The sequence below is a fragment of the Chanodichthys erythropterus genome, chromosome 3, assembly GCF_024489055.1.
Source record: "Chanodichthys erythropterus isolate Z2021 chromosome 3, ASM2448905v1, whole genome shotgun sequence".
In the NCBI taxonomy this organism is placed as follows: Eukaryota; Metazoa; Chordata; class Actinopteri; order Cypriniformes; family Xenocyprididae; genus Chanodichthys; species Chanodichthys erythropterus.
In genome coordinates this window covers 65,944,286-65,969,743 of record NC_090223.1, presented here as the reverse complement: position 1 = coordinate 65,969,743, position 25,458 = coordinate 65,944,286, and the positions used below count along the sequence as shown (strand labels likewise).

The window sequence follows — 25,458 nt, the reverse complement described above, 5'->3', positions numbered from 1 at the left end:
TCTATTAGTATGAATGTTCTCATGTTCTTGTAAACTATACAGCAGTGAAAAACTCTTTCCACACACAGAACATGAATGTGGCTTCTCCTTTGTATGAACTGTCAGGTGTCTCTTCAGGGCTGATGCCGAGAGAAACGTTTTGTCACATTGATTACATGCGAACAGCTTCTCTCCTGTATGAATTCTCATGTGAACATCAAGACTTTTTTTTTGGTTGAGAAACTCTTTCCACACTGAGTGCAGGTTGTAGATTTCTTGGCTCTTTTCTTTAAAAAATGTCTTTTTAGTCTTTGAGCGACTCAAAGGTTTTTCTGCAGGTTTATCATGATGTTTCTCCTCCACTTCACTCAGTTCTTCACTCTCCTCCTTCACTTCCATCAGCTCTGAAATTACAAAAATAGTTAATTTTATTAAAGTAATTCAAAATGAGGATTATGAAGTGAAAGAACATAAAAGTGAACCTTCATGTACTGAAGTAGACGACTGCTATAAAATATTCTGATGCCTTTTTATATATTTATTATATTTAAAACATTATAGACAAATCACCATGTTTTTTGGAGTGAGAACTTTTCAATATTTTGATGAATGACACAATTATTAATACTGGCTGCCCTTGTCTAATGCCTTTCATAATGTTGGGAACATGGGCGGGCATATGCAAATATTGGGGCGTACACCCCGACTGTTACGTAACAGTCGGTGTTATGTTGAGATTCACCTGTTCTTCTGAGGTCTTTTAAACAAATGAGATTTATATAAGAAGGAGGAAACAATGGAGTTTGAGACTCACTGTATGTCATTTCCATGTACTGAACTCTTGTTATTCAACTATGCCAAGATAAATTCAATTTTTCATTCGAGGGCACCTTTAAAACTGACAACAATGGAAGCACTTGGGAGAGAACTGTCAGAGACTTATTTTTAGCACAGAAGAGTACAAGATTATATATATATATATATAATATATAGTGAATTCAGGTTGATTGTGACACTTTTTTGCTATTGAAATGACTGTGAAAAAGTGTCCTAATCAACCTGAATTATATATATGTGTGTGTGTGTGTGTGTGTGTGTGTGTAAAACCTACAGGTTTTCCCTTCTTACTGGCTAAATGTTTTGTGTCTAATATTTAATTGTTTTAAAATATATGAATACATTTCTCTCTGGTTTTGTTTGGCAGCTGTAGTACTCTTTGTGGTTATTAGAAGAGCAGAAATTAAAATCACAAAATTAAAAATTTAAATAAATATGCACAGACTAGATTCTAAACTCTTGTATTTGTACTTGCTTGTAGGATTAAAATTGTAAATAAGTTACATTTAATGTCCAACATCAAATATTTTAGCAAAATGTATATTTTAGAATTATTGTGCATCTATTGCGTCCCGTCTGTTTAGCGCAGCAGCGCTCGTTCACTGTGAAGTTTAGCAGCAAAATGGAAATATTTGCATTACTTTCTAACATTTACAGATGGAGAATAAATTTGTGAAAAGTAAGTTATGCACTGAGGAAAACACCATGTCTCAAACGCATAAAATAGCACAAAATGTTTCCTGTGGTGAATCGATTTGATCCATGATCGACCTCTAGGGCTGCTTAAGAAAAGCGTGCATGTGAAATTATCTTGACTAGGTAAACCTGGATCGAATTAGCGGGACTGCGTGAACTTCAATTACCTTTTATGAAACCGTTTTAGCCCAAACTCATTTGTTAGGTTAATTCAAGTCAGGTTTGGAGTTTAATCCTCAATTTTCTTAGAGTCTTTTATGAAACAGCCCTCTGGTTTCTGTGTATTTAAAGTCTGTATTCCTGCATTTCTCCTCATTGTGAGTGTTCATCCCACATGGCACGTTACACTCTGAGTTATTTTCTCACAGTAAAAAGGCCAGCAGTCATACAGAGTGACAGTGTGACAGTGAAGGGAGAGCATCCTTCCTCTCTTATAGTCTCATTTCTCAGAATATTTTCTCTCTACAGTCTAGACCAGGGCTTAAAAAAAATAAAAATAAATAATCAATCATTCCACTCCGAGCAGAATCGGTATTTTAACGTTTTTGTTCCAGCGTTCCTTCGTATTATAAACATTCCAAAACCAGTTTTATTAGAAAAATAATAATAATAATAATAATTTAGTAAAAAACAAAGAGAGTGTATTTGCCGTCTTTGCCAATAGGCCTACAATTATCTTTTATACAAGATTCTGTCCAAATGTAAACCTATTAAATGAAAGGAAAAACAATGGTTTATAAATTAAAGTATTTTTTTCAGTACATTTTAATGTTTGCTGCATGGTTAAAAATACTGACGATATTCCTGAGGGACAAAAATTAAGTCGCATAGGCCTACACGTTGCATTTTTATTATTACATTCAGAAATAATGATAATAAAGTTATCTGTAAATAAAGTAAAATGTTTACAAATAGCCTAGCCTACATAGATTTGTTTATAATGTTTGTAAACATAAATTATGAAAAAACTGTCCTATATTATTATTGCCTATCCACTTAGCCTATACTAAGTATACAACAAAACCACTAGAATTAACATTTGGACTATTCAGGCTAAATAAACGTAAAGCCAAAACAATTTAAATTTTTTCTTTTTTAACTCCATTCCAGCCTCTATTGCTATATTCAAGGCGAGAAACAGATTTATTTATTGGAAATAAAACTAAATAAGATGCATAATGAAACTAATTAATTAAAAGTGAATCTGTAGCCTACCTTTCTCATTCGGCACGAATCCATCTGTTTTCATTTTCAAGACGAATGCTAAACTATTATTTATTCAGGGCTCTCAAGTTTTGAAGACAGGCAAGAGTGACATTCCCCCCAACCCAACCCAACCACTGAACTCAATTTAACCACATACAAATTATTTATTCAATTTCCATTTCTTCATTTGTGTGTGTGTGTGAGAGAGAAATATTATGACTGGTGTTTATTGTAAGCCTTTTTCCTTTTGTCTTCTCTTCCACCTGTTTCACCGTCTCCTCCTCTAATGGGCTTACCCTTTTCGTCACCTTCTCTAGGCCAGCATCCTGTAACCTGGCCTTTTTAGGGAGCTTTCCTCTCAGGGTGAATGAGAGGATGCTTAGTTGCCTTTTACCTGACATCTTTAAAAGACAGATGCAATGATTACTGAATCCATGGCCAGGATATAAAATATGACACAATTTTAAAAGTGACCTATAACATCGACGATGCAATACACTTTATTTAGTGCTAGTAAAATTAGATTAGAAGTCCTTCCTTCCGTGTTAGATATAGATCCGGGTCGATAAAGATCCAAATATGTAAGAATGATTGGAGAAACAGTCATGCATTTAAGGGTTAAGATGTCAGTTTTACATTCATTCTAAATCATAAACATCTTAAAGTCATCTTCTAAATCATAAACATCTTAAAGTCATCTTCTAAACATCTATTTGACATCTGACAGGAAACATCCTATAGACGTATTGCAGATGAGCAAACACTCTAAAAATACATCTTCCAGACGTAAACACACACATCAAATAGACGTCTCTGAGATGTACGTGTTCGTCAGTCGTCTTCCCATGATGAAATTATACGAACACACATAAGGGCGCTTTGGTGGGCATTTCAAGTTTAGCGCCTTCAGCCATTGCCTCAGGTGCTCCTCGTCTTAACATGGTGGGTATAAATTGTAAAGTGCAGCTTACTCTAATCTAACGTTACAGCTATAGGATTGCGGTGCTCGCTTTCTGTGTAATTAATTCACTATACTAATCCACTGCAATTCAGCCATAACTATCAGTGCAACTGTAACCAATTACCAAAATAGCCGTCTGTTTTATTAGTTCATTTTTCAAGTGTTTTCTTCCTGAATTAATCTGACTTTTGAATGAATTGGCCAAATGATTGATTTGAAGTGGCTCTCTCAATTTTTTCAATATCAATATTTCAATATTTAACATTTCTTTCTTTTTAGAATTGCTCAGTTATGTTTGAATTTGATGTTTGATTATATATAAATTTCATAAAGTTATGAAGTATAGATAGATAAAGAAATAAATTATCCAATAACGCTACACATAAAACAGATTATTTTTTAATAATAAAGACAAAAAGAACAGCGTCAACACATGCCAAATGTTGAAACCAAATGTGATGATTTCAAACAGGAGACTTTTCAATCATGTGTGCGGTTTTTCTCCACTGAGGATCCTCTCATGTGTGTGGTTTCTCTCTGCTGTGGTCCAAATTCTTAAGTATTTTAATTTTTTTTTTTTTGAGAACATCATATGCTGTGTCTGACAGTATTTTGCAAGACCGATAGACCTCAGTCCGTCTAGAGAGGGATTGCACTCCATAAGAAAACTGCCAATTTTAAAGATACATCAAGAAATGCAGTATACAGTATCTTCCTACAAAGATGGTTGATGCTGTGGACCAGGGACCTTGACTTGACTCTGGTGGTTATAAATGTGATGACTGGCGAAGGATGTCAAAGAGGGAGGGTACCGATATTTCTGTCCTGGAACTGCTTTTTGTGCCGTGGAGGTTCGTGGAACAGTTTGAGGATGGACACAGGCCAGGAGCAGAACCGTGTTGGTGGAAAAGGGGAATTGGAGCATGTGACTGCCTGTCTGAGTTTAGTTAATAGCTGGAGACAGCATCAGATTTGACAGAGGCAGCCACCTAGTAGTTCACTATGCAGGAAAAATAAAACCCTGCCTTAAATTAAACACATTTATCATGTAAAGGAGAAAAGCCTTGTTCAGTGCTTGGACACATAGTGTAGTTGTGCTTTGGGTGATCCAAGACCCTCCTCTCTCTTCACTTGTCCACTGTCTTTACTGCTGTTTATATTAAAAACAAACAAACATCAAAATATATTATCATTTAATACTTACACTTTACAGCTCATTCAGTTGCATCTACCAATGCAGGTTTATATTACTAATTATATGGAGAAACATTACACAACAGAATCCTATCTATACTTTGTATTAAGTAAATCACTTAAAAAAACACCTGAAATTGCAGAACATTATTTATCCATATTTGTTTACCATAGAAGATCAAAACATGTTTGAAATAGTTTCAGTTCATTTTCGCCCTCCATGTAAGTGACGTCACCGATAAAAGGTACAGCAATTTTTAGGTTAAATAAATTAGTTTACTATCATCCATTAACAATTTGCCAGCAAAACCTTTACAAAACTATTATAACAACTCATCTACACATAAAGACGCGATTAAAAGCCCAAACTTTCATTAAACAAGCTCAAGCTCAAAATATAGTTAGTTAGCCAACCGCTTCTGAAAACGTTTGAGATGCTGACACACTTTTTCGAAGACACTAAATCATTTCTTTGAAGTAAATATACTTTACTTCAGACCGCAAAAAAAAAAAATGAAAATAAGCATATAATTTCTATTTTCTGAAATATTGACGTACCAACAAACTGACACAGAAGTGGCAAAACATGCCTGATAGGGCACATTTAAAAAAAATAATTATTTCATATACATTATTACTATTATTATATAATATGGTTAAACACTATTTTTAAGTATAGTATACAAGCTTATTTCAGAATTGATTTATAAGTGATTTTCTTCACCTATTTCAACCATTTTACATTTGATAATTTCACTGCTGAAACATCAACTGACGTTACTTCAACCACATTTCAACGTTGAAGGTCGGTCATTTGCTGGCTGGGAAAACATAAAAATAAATTATGCTTCAAATCAAATTTTCCGAAAGATGGTTTTGGTCATTTAAGGCCTTGGCGATAACTGCTGTCAAGTTCAAGACCACTGACACCCACTCATTTCATCATTCAGCAGCTACAACACCCAGCTGAGGTGAGAATTTTAACTTTTATACAAACTGTGTAAAAGTTATAACTTCACTATTAAAATTCTTCCAATTAAATTAGTAATAGGTTCTGTATGAAAGTGACAAGACAGGCTGATATATGTTTTACAATTAATGAGAATTTGATCTGAAAGTAGCGTTTCTGACAGCAAAGTGTATTTTCTGCAGTATTTTTTTTTACTTGTTTTGAATTACATTAATTATTTTTTAAAAGTTATGAAGAAATTATAAAATATTCTGACAGGATTTGGTCTCGGAGTAAGGTTTCTGACAGGAAAGATTTTTTCTGAAGTAATTTTCTAACCTCAAATCAAGTTGTATTACTAATTTTTAAAATTTTAGTGAGAAATGTCAATATAATAAAATATATTCTGACAGGATTTGGTAGATTTTTCTGAAGTAACTTTTTTAACCTCAAATCAAGTTAAATTAACTATTAAACATAATATTAATTAACATAATAAATAAAATATATTATGACCGAATTTTGTCTGGGAGGTGTGTTACCTTATCTTATGTTACTTTCCGGGGTGTCAGCTTGGCACTTGCCTCTACCAATGACACACCTATGCGACAAGGAAGGAAAAATGAAAATTAGTGTCAAACATTTCTTATCCAAGACATTCTAGTGAGACATGACTCACAGGGGTAAGCATACTAATTTTACATGAACGCGAGTAATTATATATAGACTCATATATTTATGTGCAGAACCACACAGCAGCAGCTTTGAGTTGTGCTAGGTCTTCATTATAGTTTATTTAAATGTGATTGAGTAATTTTGTGAATATTTTGCTTCACCTTTAGGATGGCATCAGGAAGCTCTCCATACTCCCGCCCTCCTCCCACTCGTGTTCTTTGTGTGGAGAACCGCAGTAACTGCTGTGCTGCCAGTTATGAGACTGTGAGTGGCAAAATACAGGTCGCCACAGACAAAAAAAGCACAATTAGTGGCCTCACGGATGGGAAAAAGGTGTACCTGAAACACCGGCCCTTGTGAAGGGGCAGTCGTACATCATTAAAAGCTTCTCCGTCTCTGTCAAGTTCGGCAGAGAATGCATCTCTTTGGGAGCTACCTCCAAGAAGTTTGTATGTGGCCCACTTGCAGTGACAGAGGGTGTAAAAATCCACACAGAGGAGATCCTCAATCCTCCCTCTGTCAATATGAACGGGGATGAGGACGACCCGTTTACCCGGGGAGGGTTTGTGACGCTTAAAAGGTAGAATTGAAAAGGTAAGTGGTTTGAGATTAAAGTGCTAGTTCATTTAAAAATTAAAAATAATGTAATTAATTATTTACCCTCATGTCATTCTACTCCCGTAAGACCTTCGTTCATCTTCAGAACACAAATTAAGATATTTTGATTAAATCCAGTGGCTCAGTGAAGCTGTGAAGCAGTGTTTTGAAATCGGCCCATTACTATATTGTTGAAAAGTCACTATTTTGTTTTTTTTTTGGAGCACAAAAAGTATTCTCGTCGCTTTATAATATTAAGATAGAATCACTGAACTCACATGAACTTTTGTTTTTAACAACGTTTTGGATCTTGAGATTTTCAGTGTCATTGCTGGCTATGGAGGATTTCATCAAAATATCTTAATTTGTGTTCCGAAGATGAGCGAAGGTCTTACAGGTGTGGAACAACATGAGGTTGAGTAACAAATTACATTATTTTCTTTTTTGGGTGAACTAACCCTTTAATGAAATTAATACATTTACTTATTTTGTTAATTGAAATTCTAACACTTTGATGAACTCTTTTCTCTCTCTCTTTTTTTTTTTTTTTAAGTGCTAGCATTTAAGATACACAACTTTCATGGCCCCTAAAATATTTTGTTTAAAGAATAATAGGTCCTCCTTTAATATAAACACCCGTTGCTGAATTTAACTGCCATGATAATATTTTAATTTTTTTTTCCCATTCAGAGGTTTTGTTCCTTATTTTGATAAATTACATGTAAAAAAAAGAAAAAGAAAAACACTGGAGGGGAAAGTGTTCATCTAGCCTTTGCAATTGTATGTAATTGTTGGTAATGCAATACATATAAAACAATGTTATATTTAAATGTAGTTACAGATGGTCAGAATGACTACGGTCAAGGATGGGAATGTTCCCATTCTTGATGTGTCCTTACAATGTGGAAAGAAGATGGCAGACATCTCTCTCTGGCAGGATGAAGCATTAGCCGAGCTTCATTTGGGGGCCCATGTTGAGGTGACGCACCTGAAGGCCACAATCAAAGAAAATGGACACAGCAAGTTCCATTCGTCTTCATTTTCATCTATCAAGGTACATAACAAAGGTCCAATCCCACTTAAAATTATGAACAAGATTTAACATTATATATAACAAATGATTATTTGTGGTTAAAATCCTTATTATTGTCAAAAAAATACTTACATTTATGGGTCCTCTTGTCTGCTTGGGCAGCCGTGTTTCTGCTGTAGATTGCCACCTACAAACATATGCAGAGAAGTGTCATTCCCCTTCACTTGAAGTGGGGTCCCAAAAATCCTTGTTTAAAGGTCTAAAATTCCAACTAAAGAAGAATCGAGACACCCCTACCCCTTGTGCACATTCACGTGTCTCAATTCTCTTTTAGTTGGAGTTTTAGCCCTTTGAATAAAACCCCACTTCAAACAAGTAGGGGTAGGTCTACACATTAGACCAGTGATTCTCAACCCCACATGTAATTCCAGATTAAATTTTCACTAAAGTTTCATCCTTTAAAATTAAGGTTCTGGAACAACAACCAACCATGGAGGAGATCGTCATTGAGGGGGTTTTGAAAGATGAAGACGGTGGAATGGTCCTTCTATCTGACACTTTTGAGGAATATATAGTCCCTGCTGCAGTGGCAATGGCCATTGCAGATGATGTTTTGCAGTCGTGCAGTCTTCCACGTAGAGTAAGTGTGGGACATACAGACCACAGGGTCCACAGAACCCAGCCTGTAGAGGACATGGAGGAATTGGAATTGTTTTGTGTTTAATAGTTACTGCCACAACTGTTGTAATGTTATTTATTCATTTATCTTTATATATGCAGTTGCTTTAGTTCTATATTTGTTCTATTTGTTTTGTTCTTATTTATTCTAATGTTAGTGTTATTAGTATATAATCACCTCATAATATAGTATATAATCATTTAAATAATAATAATAATATAAATATTACTGAAGGTTATAAAATGCATTGTTCAGTAAATGTTGTCACTAAGGCTGCTGTATTTTCTCATCTCTCTACCAGACCTCCACAGGGACAAACCCTTTATGTTTTTTTATCTTAAAGGGATAGTTCACTAATCAGAATCAGAAAAAGCTAGCAGTAGAATATGGTTCCAAATAAAATACAAACAAAACATTTGAATGACTCCAAATAAAAGGAAATGACAGCAACAAATACGTACACATGCCGATGTACTGGTGTTAATGTAATGCTGATGCAGGGTGGGCGGCTTTATAAAGAGCCTGTGGGTTCACTGGATGTTGGCTGCTGTTGAGAGGAAAACAAAAAGGTAGAAAAATAATCACCAACAATCATCTTAAAAGAGCTTTTGTCTTTTTTTGTTACTATTCATTAATGAATTATATACACAAGTGTTATCATTCACACCTTCCACAATGCTGAATATGAGGTAGGTAGGTAGATAGATGGATAAATAGATTATATCTATCTATCTTATCAGAACGAATTGGTTGATGTAACGTAGACTAACCATGTTCCGTACACTTTTCGCACTTCACCACACGTCCGCGACCACTCCTTCATTGTTGAGAGACAGACAAGCATGTTTGTGTGATCATTCTCTGGGGTAATACCTTTTGTACAGGCAACACTTTGATTGATGTCTTTTGGACCAAAAGTTTTTGAGAAAAGTGGGGAAAAGTACCTCCTCCGCCTGTGTACGGAAGATGATGAGCGTTAACGGTGTTCCGTACAGCCTCTAATGATGTTCCGTACAGCGCGGATTACTTGATTTCAGCGGCGAAAATGGACATTTACCTAATCATTTGTGAGAAGAAAACATCATTTAAATAAATAAGGAAGGTGAGTATTTGCTTAAATTGTTCATTAAATTGCGTAAATAAGATAGAGGACCATGCGAGTTAGGCATAATTGTGTCGTGATATTAATTACTGCGTGTGAGTTAAGCATTAACCATGTGAACCGTTAGTGAATAACGTTACCATATCTTTCTGAAGACAAAGAAGGGCAAACAACTTGCATTGATTTAAAAATTTTATTACTTAACAATAACAAATGTGAAAACTTAAAAAGTGTGTGTGTACAAGTAAGTGTTTGTGTGTCTGTGTGTGTTTGTGTTTACAACTATTTACATCTAACACTAAATTAATTAACAAATGCCATAACTAGAGATGAACGGTGTGAATTAAATTTTCTGTGTTGACTATTTACATTATGTGTGTGTGCGTGTGTGTGTTTACAACTATTTATATTTATAAACTGATTAAAAATACCTGAACAAGAAATTTTTCTGCACTATTTACATTGTGTGTGTGTAACATGTTTTTTATTTTTTTTTATTTTTATGTGGACAGACAACATTTATGGCAAAGCCAGGCAGTGTCTGGCACTTGCTCCACCCCTGTGCACTGCAAGTGGAACCATAAATGGCACAGGTCACACTGCACCCATTCATCGATGGCCTCGTCTCCTGATCCAGGTGGTACCACTCTACGGCAGAGGGCGCAGTGTTCTCCGTCATCATCAGTCAGAGGAGCCGCCTGCTGTTTTTGCCTTTTGGCCTCCTGGGCTTGTCTTTTTTTCTTTTTTCTTCTTTGCAATCTCTTCCTTGCGCTTTCTCTTCTTTTCTTCCTTCTCTTTCTCCTCAGCTTCTTTTTCTACCAGCAGGTTGAAATACTGGTCGCTGGTGATGACACGGGCTGGCAACGGAATGCGACGCCTCACCTTTTCCTTCCTCTCTAGGGCTGGGCTCATGAGGACATTAGCCAGACTCTCTGGGATAATACCTGCTGCCACCAGGTAATTTTTTGGAGCCACCCTATTACAGGAGGGGCAAGGTGTTTGAGTGGTGGAGGGAGTGGCTGATGTTGTGTCAGTAGGTTGAGTGCTGGATGTGTGAGTGAGAGTGGCATGAGTGCTGGATGGTGGCTGAAGGAGTGACGGGAGCACTGGATGGTGTGGCAGAAGGAGTGACGGGAGCACTGGATGGTGTGGTGGAAGGAGTGGTGGGAGTGATGGATTGAGTGGCGTCACTTCCATCTGCAGATGGGAGCACTCTCACCACCTAAGAAAGTAAAACATATGTGAAACACATTAGCACACTTTAAAAGACATTCAAGTAGCTTAGAGGATGAATTATCATTGTATTAATGTTAAAATTACCTGTGTTGTGTCCACAGCACCCCTGGACAAAGGAAAGATGCCAGCCTTGCGGAACCCAGCCTTGATGTTCTGGGCCGTGACAGCAGTGGGGTAAATAGTTTTGAGGAGAGGGGAAAACTGCTTCTTCCCCACAACAAGATCCCCTCGAACCAGACCCATCCTGGAAGCCATGGTGGAGAAAGCAGTCTTCAGTGGGTTGAAGACGGCAATATCCAGGGGTTGAAGGATGTGTGTGGTGTGGGCAGGCAGGCAGAGAATTTCAATGTGGTTTTCTCTGCAGTACATGATTACATCTTTTGAAACATGTGTCTCGTGTTGGTCCATGATTAAAATTAATGGTCTCTCCTCAGGAGCATATTTAACGAAATGTCGGAGCCATTTCAGGAAGAGCTCTGAGTCCATGTAGCCCTTGTCCTGGATGCCACAGAGGGCGTTGGGGGGCCCATCCAGCCTATAGGCACTACTGGGGAGGCAGCCGGGGTAAATGATGAAAGGTGGAATGCTGTCCCCGGCTGCGTTCACACAGCAGTGCACTGTGATGTGCTCCCTCGTCGTCTGCTGCTGCTGGTAGACATGTTTTCTTCCCGTCTGGTACAGGACCTTTTCCCGCGATCGGGGCTTGTCACCAAAACCTGTCTCGTCACAGTTTTATATGAGGTGTGGCTTGTCCTCTAAACTGTGTCTGACATAGAGGGCCTCATATAATTTAAAGAAGCCTTCAATGGCCTCCGGTGTACCACCATGGACCCTGGCTCTGTCCAGAGAATCTGCTGTCTTTGAGGACAGTTCTGGATGGCGGGCCTTAAACCTGGCCCACCAGACATCACTTGGCCCCTTCTCCATATTCACAGTGGTGGTCTGGGATCTGCTACTCTCCTTGATTATGCCCATAGCAAGAACTTTTATCCGAGATCTTGTCAATGGAAAGCCATGGTCCGCCATCCAGAAAATAAAAGAAATAAGGGCCTCTTCCTCCGCAGGTGTCAGGGCCGAATTAGGGTGAGGGTTGTGTGAGTATTTTTTTTTTTTGTAGTCTTTTAGTGTTGTGTGTGGTATGTTGTATTTCTTTGCTGTTGCCCTCAAGCTCTCTCCTGCCTTCACTTCGTCAACTGCCTTTTCTAGCTTCTCCCTTGTGTATTGTTTTTTCTTTCCTGACATCTTTTGACTTTCCTTTGAAACATTAATGTTAAATGTTAATTTAATCATGTAACTTTGTTAACGATATATAAATCATTTGTTGTGTAAATTCTTTTCAAATGTTTGTATGAATTCTTTTTAAATGTGTATGAATTTTTGAAATGTGTGTATAATATCTTTTTTAAATGTTTATGAATTCTTTTTTTTGTATGAAAATGTATGAAATCTTATTAAATGTGTGTATGAAATCTTACTAAATATGTGTGAATATCCTGTCATTGTGTTTAAGTTAACATTAAATAGACAATTTAACATGTTTAAATATTCAATTCATGTAACGTTAACAACATTAACTTAATTGACCCTTTATGAATAAACACCATCACTGCAAGCATGATGATGGGCAAACCTGCCTCAGACTGAGAGTGGCGCCAAGCGGTAATCGCCCGCGATTGACGTTTAAATATTCATATTTCAAAGCATATATTCAACAAAAGGTAATATATTTTAAAATGTGTGATAACATAATATTAATTTCATAAATATTGTAATACTGTGAGAAGCATAATTAAAATCGAAATGTACATTTTCGCTGCTCTAGTTGTCTCCCCACCCAAGCTGCAGTCTGACGTGTAGCTTGCCCACCATCCATTTTCATGCGTAGCGGGCGCACCTAGCAAACTTACTTAAATCTGACTGAAACAAATGGTGGAGTGCTCTCTGTCGTGATTTAAAAGTAAAAGGTCGTCTGTACGGAACATCGTTGTGTACGGAACATGGTTAGTCTACGTTATCTAAAAAAACGTTAGCTATAATATAAAAAAAACCTTTGCTATAATAGTTAACACTGGCTTGGCTTGCTATTCATACAATAATAGTAATATTATTATTATTATTATTATTATTATTATTAATATGAATTTTAGTACTAGTGTTGTGCAGACAACTCAAGATAGAATGCACATTTAAATGTCAAGAGTCAAGAAGATATGTTAAAATTTCAGTCTTATAGAGTAATGTTTTCTTCACTATTTTCTTTATTTTTCCTGTTTTTCTCTATTTACAGAGTAGCCATGCATCTAGCAGTGCTGGTTCATCTTCAGCTGAAGCTATTGTTCAGCCAACAGTCAAAGAGGCATTCCAACGTCAGGCTTCATATGGACCCTCATCTCACCGGGCCAAAGAAATCAATCATGCCATAGCATACTACATTGCTAAGGACATGATACCAGTTCACACTGTAGCAAAACCAGGATTTCAGAAACTGATGAAGACAACAATTCCACTTTACAAAATTAACTCAGAGAATTTTTTCTCAAAAACAGAATTACCCAGAATGTAAAACAGTCTAAAAGAGGAAGTTGGCAACTGTATATGTCACGAGGTGACAAAAATTCCAACTGTCAAGGCGGAACTAATGTTCGCCGCGATTGCCTCCCGCCGGACCAATAACAACGGAACACCAGGCTAGTTCCGGTTTAGCGAAAAATCCCCGCGAATGGGGTGATTAGTGAAGATTGCCGGCAGCGGTGCACATTGGGACACGTTGCCCTTAGGGTAGGATAAAAGGAGAGAAGATGCACTGAAAGGGGCGGTTTTTTTTGTTTCTTTTGTTGGGGGACTGTGAATCTCGGAGGAAGAGTGAGCAGTGGAGAAGAGGAAGTGGGACTGGCAATCAGGCACGGCATTGTGAGTTTGGGAGAGAGAGCACGTTGACTCAATCGGAAGGAGGAAATCGCTGGTCAGTAAGATCGTTTGGGAGAGACTGTGAGTAGTTCAATTGATCTCCATCCTCTTCCTTGTTTATGGGACTTCCTGACGTGAATGCCAGGTCAGAAATGGGCGACGGCCATCTATATATGTATTTCCCACTGAGTGTTGAATTGCAGTGATGAAGTGATGTGATGCACTGTTTGATGTGTGAAGTGTGAACTTAAACCCGCCGGGTGTCCACTACTTACCTGAGCTTCTGTCACGTTCTAAGAAGTAAGAAGAGGATTACGTATCTGTGTATTTACCTGCCTGCTTTGCAGTGAACGTCTCCCATTGTAAGCTCCGTGTCTGCTAGTCCTTCGAGAGGAAGTTATACCTGAATACTCACCTGATTGCTCTGCAGTGAAGCCCTACAAGCTGTAAGTTCTCTGTCTGTCATTGTTGAAGAAGAGGATTACGTATCTGTGTATTTACCTGCCTGCTTTGCAGTGAACGTCTCCCATTGTAAGCTCTGTGTCTGCCAGTCCTTCAAGAGGAAGTTATACCTGAATACTCACCTGATTGCTTTGCAGTGAAGCTCCTCCAGCTGTAAGTTCTGTCTGTCATTACTGAAGAGGATTACGTATCTGTGTATTCTCCTGCCTGCTTTGCAGTGAACTCCTCCCATTGTAAGCTCTGTGTCTGCCAGTCCTTCAAGAGGAAGTCATACCTGAATACTCACCTGATTGCTTTGCAGTGAAGCTCCTCCAGCTGTAAGTTCTCTGTCTGTCATTACTGAAGAAGAGGATTACGTATCTGTGTATTCTCCTGCCTGCTTTGCAGTGAACTCCTCCCATTGTAAGCTCTGTGTCTGCCAGTCCTTCAAGAGGAAGTTATACCTGAATACTCACCTGACTGCTTTGCAGTGAAGCTCCTCCAGCTTCCTTCAAGAGGAAGCCATACCTGAATACTCACCTGACTGCTTTGCAGTGAAGCTCCTCCAGCTGTAAGTTCTCTGTCTGTCATTGCTGAAGAAGAGGATTTCGTATCTCTGTATTCACCTGTCTGCTTTGCAGTGAACTTCCCCTATTGTAAGCTCTGTGTCTGCCAGCCCATCAAGAGGATTTCATATTGGAATACATCCCGGACTGCTTGGTAGTGGAGCTCCTCAGCCGTCAGTTTTCTGCCTGTCATCTGCAGAAGAAGAGTACGTATCCAAAACACGTACCTTAACTGTCCCATCACAGACCCTCCGGTCGTAAGTCCTGACCCATCCTCCCCTTGGGAAGAAGGGAGTACGTCACCTGAAATGCGTACCTGAACAGTCCTACAGCAGTCTCCTCCCAGTGTGAGCCCTGACCCGTCTTTCCCATTGGAAGATAGCGAAGCCATTCTATAGAGCACCCCCCTATATCGCACTCTGTGGGTCCGCAGGACGGAACGACCCTGTCCAGAAGACTCATTATTTTTAGATTCCCTTTTTATATTCAATAAAATACGGTGTTAATTGAAGCCTTGTCTGTCGTCCTTGTCTGGCCGCTGTCCGACTCCCCAAGGGTGGTACGGGTTTAGGGGTGGTTGCAGCCTGAGGGGCCTGCCCCGTGACATATATCCCAGGGAAAATGGTATGCAGCAACCACTGACCTGTGGACCAGCAGTGGAGGAAGCGGACATCCATACATCAGCTTCACCATCCACTATCGTTTTCACTTTATACATCAATACTGTGTTGTTTGTTTTATTTGTATTTATATGTTTGAGGTACTCTTTATTATTTAAAATAATTGACACTTTATATAGTTCTTTTACTTTTAAATGTTTAAAAGCAGTTAACAGAACACAGAAGTTGTTCTTTTGCAGTTTGCACTTTCTGTTTGATACAATTGTTCACTTTATACATCATTACTGTGTTTTATTTACATTTGTATTAAAATGTTTGAGGTACTCTTTATTATTTAAAATAAAGTTGTTATTAAAAGGACAATACTGAAGTTGGTCTATATTTTCAACCTTTTATTTCTTATATAATTGAATACCGTGATAAAACCTTAATCAATTAATCGCAGCATGGAAATCTGATACCGTCACATGCCTAGTCCCAAGATTCTGCTCAAACTTGGCATCATCAAGCTAGGCCTTTGTTTTGAATAGGCTTCTAGCGACCTCTAGCGGACAAAATTATTACATAATTTACCTTTAAATCACAATTCAAATTTTGTTCAATTTTGTGTTTTCTGGTGTTATAAATTGCCATTTTAGCTTGGTCTTATAAAAAGTTTAAAAGTTGACACTTAAACCGGTGTCTCTGCACAAATTTAAAACCACAAATAAAAATTCTGACGGAAAACATTTCACCAAAACAAATTAATTCTGTAACACAAAAATGCATGAAACAGTTTCTCTTTTTAAACAAAAGGGAAGTCCTGACCAACAACAGGATTTAATACTGAAATAAAAGAATTGACCGCAATTGTGCCATGCAAAATTCTGAATGTATGAGGTGATTTTTAGTGAGTGAGATTTATTAATATTTGTGAGTGTTTGCACGTATATAAGTGAAAAGTATTATAAGTACATTGTTTGCATGTGCATGGTTGTGTTCGCAAACTTGATTGTTTTTCTCTTTTTATTTGTGTGTGTGAGAGAGGGAGGTGATTTGAGTGTAATTCATTAATATTTGTGAGTGAACGAGTGTGTGCATGTATGAGTGAAAAGTGAATTGTTTGTTTACATGTGCATGGTTGTGCTTGCAACCTTCATATTAAGTGCTATTGCACAAAAAAAGCTTAACATTTCCTTATAAATGGTGAATAACCATTTACAATGCATTACACTTGCAAAAAATTAAATTTGACTGAACTTTGTCACCTAATTGTGAGCGATGTGGTTACATTATCACCCCACCATAGCTGAATACACGTTCGACAGGTGCACTTGATGCAAGGATGGCCATAACTCTTACCGCTACCTTGAACAAAGAGGGGAGGGTGTGCCTGCCAAAAACTGCAAGGTGTTCTGTCCGTCACAAATATCCAAATAGTGGTTCAGCTGAATAAGCTAAGTCTATCTTTACACCATGGCAGCGTGTCAAAAAATCAAAACTCCCGCTACCTTAGGCAGCCATGCTCCCAAAACAAAACCGAGGGCAGACGCCCTGGTATATTATACACCTCCTTGTCCCCTTGACTAATACTACAAACCAGCTGAGTTAAACTACCAGGAAACTGATACAAAAAGGATAGAAAAGATAGAAAATATAGATCACTCGTACCTGACACACCAGCCAAATGCTCACACTCAAAGCTGGTGCACTTAATCAGCACATGCGCACAGAGAGAGAGAGAGAGAGAGAGAGTGAACTACACATACACACACAGTTTGCTCCAAACAATATGATGAACAATGTATGAATGAAACCGACAAGTTACGTTCAGACATGTAACGGAGTAAAAAAAAACATTTTGAACTATATTGACAACACTTGAACTGCAAGTGACCATGTTACAGTAAAGACATTGCGTACACACACACACACACACACTTAAATGTTCAACACCTTCATTGTCTATGAAGCAATCCCAGCTACAGTAGCCAGGATGCTCATCTGAGTAAGACCCCAAAAGCACTCCCCATTGTCCTTTTCCTTGGTAGCCAGCCCCACAGTCTTTGTAATGCTGGCTGCACTGTAGTCTGTGATACCTAGAGAGGGTGTAAGGCTTTCTGTAGATTTGATGACTCTCTGAAAGTATTTTCCAATTCACTACACCTATTCAGTATCAAAACACAATGATGACAGTACATTTAATTCAGACAATAAATGAACAAATCTTTAACGCACTGCAAGCTTGAGCGGCGCGTGAGCATAACTACATGGTCACTGCAGCTACAGACACTGGAAACGTTTGTAGAGCGTCACAGCAGCGGCTCCAAACTACGTATAAAATAAGCACACTTACTGAACTCACTATCAGGCCATCTGAAGTGCGGCTTCTGTCGAAAATGCTCCTGGCTGACAGTGTTGTTGAATTTCTGGCATGTCAGATCCAGCCTGAGGATTGCAGAGTAGCCATCTTTTAGTACAACAAAGACAATGATACTCTTGAGAATGTCATCTGTCAAGCCATTTTCATCATCATTAAAGTGATTAACACATGCCTCCAAAATGTCAACCTGTGAAACCCTTGACATCTTTGCTGGGAGTCTAGGTACCTTCAACATGTAAAACATAAAAACAAAATTCTTATGAAACAGCTACACATTTATGCATGCCTCTTTCACTACTTTTCATCAAAATATTACCAAAGTGCTATGTCTCCTTTTCCTGGGGACACGAAAGACAGGCGGCAAACTTCCATCTCCCTGCCTTCCAGTGTAAAATCTTCGACCATGTCTGTAATTGACATTGACCAAATATATTCATCATGCTTTTCCACTTTGATAGTTTACGCAATCACAACTGGATGTATGGGAACCCAAAAGGTTAAAAAAAATGACTTTTTTCTATAAGCAAGATTTTCCCAACTGTCAATTCAATCCTTATTTCTTTTCCAATTTAAAACGTATTACCAATTTCTGTGTCATGTTTATTAAGGCTTTGGTTACATTTACATTTACATTTAGTCATTTAGCAGACACTTTTATCCAAAGCGACTTACAAATGAGAGTAGTAGAATCAATTAAATCAACATGAGAACAACAGTGTATAAGTGCTGAGTGAAGTCACAGTTATGTCAGTAAAGTGCTCATAGCGAATTTTTTCTTTTTTTTTTTTTTTTTTTTTCTTTTAAATAAATAAATACACAGATAGGAGAAGAATATTAGTCAAGGTAAGTGCTACTACTACTGGGTCAAGTGCTGACGAAAAAGATACGTCTTTAGCATTTTTTTTAAAATGGCTAGAGACTCGGCTGCTCGGATAGAGCGTGGTAGGTCATTCCACCAGCCAGGAACAGTCCCGGAGAAGGTCCGTGAGAGTGATTTTGTGCCCCTATGTGATGGCACCACAAGGCGCCGTTCACTTGCAGAACGCAGGTTTCTGGAGGGCGCGTAAGTCTGAAGTAGTGAGTTAAGGTATAGCGGTGCAGAGCCAGCTGTCGTTCTGTAAGCAAACATCAGAGCCTTGAATTGGATGCGAGCAGCTACTGGCAGCCAGTGCAGACTGATGAAGAGAGGAGTGACGTGCGCTCTCTTCGGTTCGTTGAAGACCAGTCTTGCTGCAACATTTTGGATCAGTTGTAGAGGCTTGATAGTGCATGCTGGAAGGCCAGCCAAGAGAGCATTACAGTAGTCCAGTCTGGATAGAACAAGAGCTTGGACAAGAATTTGTGTGGAATGTTCAGATAGGAAGGGTCTAATCTTCCTGATGTTGTACAAGGCAAATCTGCAGGACCGGGTCGTTGCTGCAACATGATCTGTGAAGGTTAGACCAGCATCCATCACCACTCCAAGGTTTCTGGCTGTCCTGGAAGGAGTGATGGTTGAAGACCCAAGTTGAACTGAAAGGTTGTGATGAAGTGTTGGGTTTGCACCGATCACAAGCAGTTCCGTTTTTGCAAGGTTGAGTTGGAGGTGGTGGTCCTTCATCCAGGCAGAAATGGCTGTCAGGCAGGCTGTGATGCGACCAGCAACCGTCGGATCATCTGGTTGGAATGAGAGGTAGAGTTGTGTGTCATCAGCATAACAGTGATGGGAGAAACCATGATCCTGAATGACCGATCCTAGTGATGACGTGTAGATGGAGAAGAGAAGTGGACCAAGCACAGAGCCCTGAGGTACCCCAGTAGCAAGATGATGTGACTTGGACACCTCACCTCTCCAAGATACCCTGAAGGACCTACCTGAGAGGTAAGACTCGAACCACTGGAGCGCGGTTCCCGTGATGCCCTTCGACATGAGTGTAGACAGGAGGATCTGGTGGTTCACTGTGTCAAAGGCAGCAGACAGGTCCAGCAAGATGAGTACTGATGATTTTGAAGATGCTCGTGCCAGTCTCAGGGCTTCAGTGACTGAGAGCAGGGCAGTCTCAGTAGAGTGGCCACTCTTGAAACCAGACTGGTGGTTGTCAAGGAGGTTGTTCTGTGAGAGATAAGTAGACAGTTGGTTGAATACAACTCTCTCAAGTGTCTTAGCAATGAAAGGAAGAAGGGATACTGGTCTGTAGTTTTCTAAAAGAGCTGGATTCAGAGTGGGTTTCTTAAGCAGTGGGGTAATCCTAGCCTGCTTAAAAGCTGTGGGAAATGTTCCAGTGTGAAGGGAGGAATTGATAATGTGAGTGAGTGCAGGTAGAATTGAGGAGGGGATGGCCTGAAGAAGAGGAGTGGGGATAGGGTCTAGCGGACAGGTAGTAGGGTGATTGGAAAGAATGAGTTTGGAAACATCTGCCTCAGAAAGCATGGAGAAGGAGGGGAGAATTTGTGTGTTTTCAATTAAGATGTTCTTGTCAGTGTGTGGTGTGGAGAATTGGCCGCTGATGGTTGTTATTTTATGTGTGAAGAAAGTGGCAAAGTCATCAGCTGTAAGAACTGATGTGGGAGGGAGGGGAGGAGGGCAAAGAAGAGAAGAGAAGGTTTTGAAAAGTGTTCGGGAGTCATTTGAGTTGTTAATTTTAGTGTGATAGTAGGAGGTTTTAGCATTGGTGACATTAGTAGAGAAAGAAGAAAGGAGTGACTGATATAAGCTAAGGTCAGTAGGATTTTTAGATTTGCGCCACTTCCTCTCTGCAGCCCTGAGTCTAGACCGATGCTCACGGAGAACATCAGAGAGCCAGGGGGCAGAGGGGGTGGCGCGGGCTGGTCTGGTTAAGAGGGGGCAGAAATCATCTAAGCAAGATGATAGAGTGGTGCAGAGAGTGTCAGTAGCAGTGTTAGAGTCCATTGATGAGAATTGGTTAGCGGGAGGAAGTGTGGATGAGACCGAAGAGGATAGATGAGATGGTGAGAGGGAGCGTAGGTTTCGGCGAAAAGTGACGTGTGGTGGGGTGTGTGATGAGTTGGGGGTCAGGTTGAGTGTGAAAGTAATGAGAAAGTGGTCTGAGGTGTGTAGTGGAGTAACCAGTGTATTGTCGGTGGAGCCACAGCGTGTGTAGATGAGGTCCAATTGGTTACCTGATTTGTGGGTAGCTGAGGTAGCCACTCGCTTGAGATCAAATGAGGCAAGCAGCGTGTGGAAGTCAGCAGCCTGAGGTTTGTCTAGATGGATGTTGAAGTCACCAAGTACTAGCAGAGGAGTGCCATCCTCAGGGAAGGATGAGAGTAACACATCCAACTCCTCCAAGAAGTTACCTAGCTGACCTGGGGGACGATAGACAACTACAACATGAATTTTGGTAGGGTAGGTGATGGTAATTGCATGTGATTCAAATGAGCCATTTTCAGAGAGAGATGGTAAAGGATTGAACTTCCATTCATTGGACATAAGCAAACCAGTACCACCACCCCTCCCAATCTGGCGTGAGGTGTGAGAGAAAGTGAAATTAGAGGAGAGGGCTGCTGGTGTGGCAGTGTCCTCTGGTTTGATCCATGTCTCAGTCAGAGCCATGAGATGGAGATCTGAATAAGTAGCAATAGCTGTGATGAACTCTGCTTTGTTGACAGCAGACTGACAATTCCAGAGCCCAATCGAAATAGAAAACAATGTACTAGGTGACATGGGTAAAGAACGCAGGTTGTTATGGTTGCGCTGGTTACAGCGTGTAGCATGCGATTTACGAGGGTTAGTAATAGTGGGAATTTGGAAGCACATATCTAGAACAAGTCAAAAGACAGACAAGAACACACGGTATAAAGAGGAAAGAAAGAAAAGAGCAATACTCAAGTGCCTTGTCGGTGTCGTTGCTCGGTGGAGTCGCACAGGTAGAGTCGCTGGTCTTTACACTCTTCGGTCTTCACACGAGGAGGGCTTCACATGAGGGCTGCCGCGTCCGCTGCCGCGGTACACTGTGCACTTATACCAGCTTATTACAACGTTAGTTCAGCAGACCACGCCTTACTGACTCAGAGCAAACGAAACCAAACGCGATTTGCCACGTGACCTCAGTAAACAAGCAGTAAAGCAACTATACAGCACTAAAATCAACTAGAAACGACAGCAAAACACTTACAGTATGCAGATCCTCTTGTAGCTTCAATGATTCTCTCTAATGAATGCTAAATAACAACTGTTTATATACTAAGCTGGCTTTGACCACGCCTTACTGACTCAGAGCAAACGAAACCAAACGCGATTTGCCACGTGACCTCAGTAAACAAGCAGTAAAGCAACTATACAGCACTAAAATCAACTAGAAACGACAGCAAAACACTTACAGTATGCAGATCCTCTTGTAGCTTCAATGATTCTCTCTAATGAATGCTAAATAACAACTGTTTATATACTAAGCTGGCTTTGACCACGCCTTACTGACTCAGAGCAAACGAAACCAAACGCGATTTGCCACGTGACCTCAGTAAACAAGCAGTAAAGCAACTATACAGCACTAAAATCAACTAGAAACGACAGCAAAACACTTACAGTATGCAGATCCTCTTGTAGCTTCAATGATTCTCTCTAATGAATGCTAAATAACAACTGTTTATATACTAAGCTGGCTTTGACCACGCCTTACTGACTCAGAGCAAACTAAACCAAACGCGATTTGCCACGTGACCTCAGTAAACAAGCAGTAAAGCAACTATACAGCACTAAAATCAACTAGAAACGACAGCAAAACACTTACAGTATGCAAATCCTCTTGTAGCTTCAATGATTCTCTCTGGTTAGTAAAGATAAGCCTCTATTGCAGGCCTATTTGAACCACAGTGAGTGGGTGATTTTAAAGTCAAATTTCATAAAAGAAATAAAGACATAATGATTGTTTTCAGAGACTGATTTGAGTAGGTGTAACAGTTTAGCCAAAGTGAAAATTAAGGGGAAAATAAACTCAAACTCCAAAAACAAAGGCACAATGTGAAACACATTTGTATTCATCTTCTGTGAATGGACTGCCCACACATTTTAAGTAGAACCACTGCCTATAGTAATCACAGGTGATCTGTATAAGAGTAACAATAAAAACTGTTTTAAAGAAATGGTACATTCATTATTACTTTATGTATGCTACACAAACCGAAAAATGCTCCGCCATAGCTACCCAAAGAACATCTTCAGAGTCAAATGTTTCTGCCTCTCCTTCAGTGTCTTTTACTGTTTCTGCATCTCCTCCAGTGCCTTTCAATGTTTCTGCATCTTTTCCAGTGTCTTTTACTCTTTTTGCCTCTCCACAAAAGTGGCTCAGTTCACTTAGGTCATCTATAAGGTAACAGTACAACACTAGTGAAAGTGATGCACACCAAAAAGCACATCAATAGCATTCATGAGTTTAAAGCCATACCAAATTGGCGTAGCAACATTAAAGCAATCTCCATTCCGAACTGTGTTACGTCTTGTGGCTCACTGGAGAAGTCAATTGTAGAAATTTGCAGAATGTGTTCTGCAAACTGAAGTAGTAACAAGACACATTAACTGTAAAGGACCTTCTGGCCTACAAAAACTGGTGCTTGATTTGCCACCCTCTGTCTCCTTTCCCGTTTCTTTTTTTATATTTTTTTTAGAATGTTGTCCATTTTCTTCTTCAGAGAAATGGCATTTGATATAGCGTCCTCTGCTAACACAGATTCCACAGTGATGTTGACCTTTTCAGAAACAACATTGAAGATTGAAACTAGATTAAAAAGTTCGTTGAGACAAACTTTAAGTTGGCTTGAAAAAGCCTAGCCTGAAAGTTTAAAGTAGTTTATAAAGTTTAAAGTTTGAAAGTTTTCAGTTTGAAAGTTTCAGTTTTAGTTTAGTAGTTTTGATAGATAGATAGTCAGGGAAAGGTGGTTGCTAGGATTTTACTATGCGGTTGCTAAGGTACTTAGGATGGTTGCTAGGCTGTTGCTATGTGGTTGCTAGGGTACTCGGGGTGGTTGCTAAGGTGTTGCTATATGGTTGCTAGGGTACTCGGGGTGGTTGCTAGGGTGTTGCTATATGGTTGCTAGGGTACACAGAGTAGTTGCTAAGGTGTTGCTATGCGGTTGCTAGGGTACTCTGGGTGGTTGCTAGGGAGTTGCTATGGTAACCTGGGTGGTTGCTAAGGTGTTGCTAGGCAGTTGCTAGGGTGTTCTGGGTGGTTGCTATGGTAACCTGGGTGGTTGCTATGATGTTACTAGGTGGTTGGTAGTTGTCACAGATGGTTACTATGGAGTTTTTATAGTTATTAGCATGTTTTTAGCCCACTTTAGCACTTAGCTAATCACTATTAGCATGCAGTTATTCACTGCTAGCATGTGTAGCATTTTGGAAGTCCAGATTGCTAGCATGAGTCAAAAGAGCCAACAGCCATGTCTCTACGATGTTCTGATGCAGAGATATAATTCTTGCAAAACGGTTGCTAGGGTACTCTGTTTGGTTGCTAGGGAGTGGCTTGGCAGCTACCAATGATGATACTCCAAAGGCTGCTTGACAATATAAACCAACCCCCATGTCTGTACGATGTTCTGATGCAGAGATATGGATTTTGCAAAACGGTTGCTAGGGTACTCTGTTTGGTTGCTAGGGAGTGGCTTGGCAGCTACCAATGATGATATTCCAAAGGCTGCTTGACAATATAAACCAACCTCCATGTCTGTACGATGTCCTGATGCAGAGATATAGATTTTGCAAAACGGTTGCTAGGGTACTGTTTGGTTGCTAGGGAGTTGGTTGCTAAGAAGTGATAGATAGATAGATTTAGTTTGATAGATAGATAGATAGATAGATAGATAGATGAGAAGTGATAGATAGATAGATTGATAGATTTAGTTTGATAGATAGATAGATAGATAGATGAGAAGTGATAGATAGATAGATTGATAGATTTAGTTTGATAGATAGATAGATAGATAGATGAGAAGTGATAGATAGATATATATATAGATGAGAAGTGATAGATTTAGTTTGATAGATAGATAGATAGATAGATTTAGTTTAATAGATAGATAGATAGATAGATAAATGAGTTTGAATGAGTTTCAATGGATTAGAAATAGTACATAGAATGGCACTTGAGTCTAATTGAGTTTTTGAGTCTAATAGGCTTCCGTAGTTTAAATTTGAATTTTGACAGTTGGAATTTGAAAGTCTTGGCTCATTTGAACATTCCGTCAATGAAAGTCAATGGGATTTTTCCGAGCTTTAATAGTCATTTTTAGGAAAACCGTAAGTCGGATCACTTAGAAAAGATATAGCACACTTGGTCAGAACAGTCTTAAGGTTTGAGCCGAATTTAGTAGTTCTAGCTTTAAAGCTCTAGGACGAGTTAGTGTTAGAAATTTTAGTCTCAGAAGAAGAATAATAACTAGATAAAAAAGTTTGAGGACAAACTTTAAGTTGGCTTGAAAAAGCA

General features: G+C 39.1%; 1 long non-coding RNA gene across 1 annotated transcript; it reads right to left on the bottom strand.

Annotated features, from left to right (window-relative positions):
* Positions 1–6,705: 6,705 nt before the first annotated feature.
* Positions 6,706–8,040, bottom strand: LOC137007941 (uncharacterized). Its single transcript, XR_010892728.1, has 3 exons — positions 7,994–8,040; positions 6,934–7,069; positions 6,706–6,759 (listed from the first exon to the last, which is right to left on the bottom strand). It is a non-coding gene; the product is annotated as an uncharacterized lncRNA (long non-coding RNA).
* Positions 8,041–25,458: the final 17,418 nt, after the last annotated feature.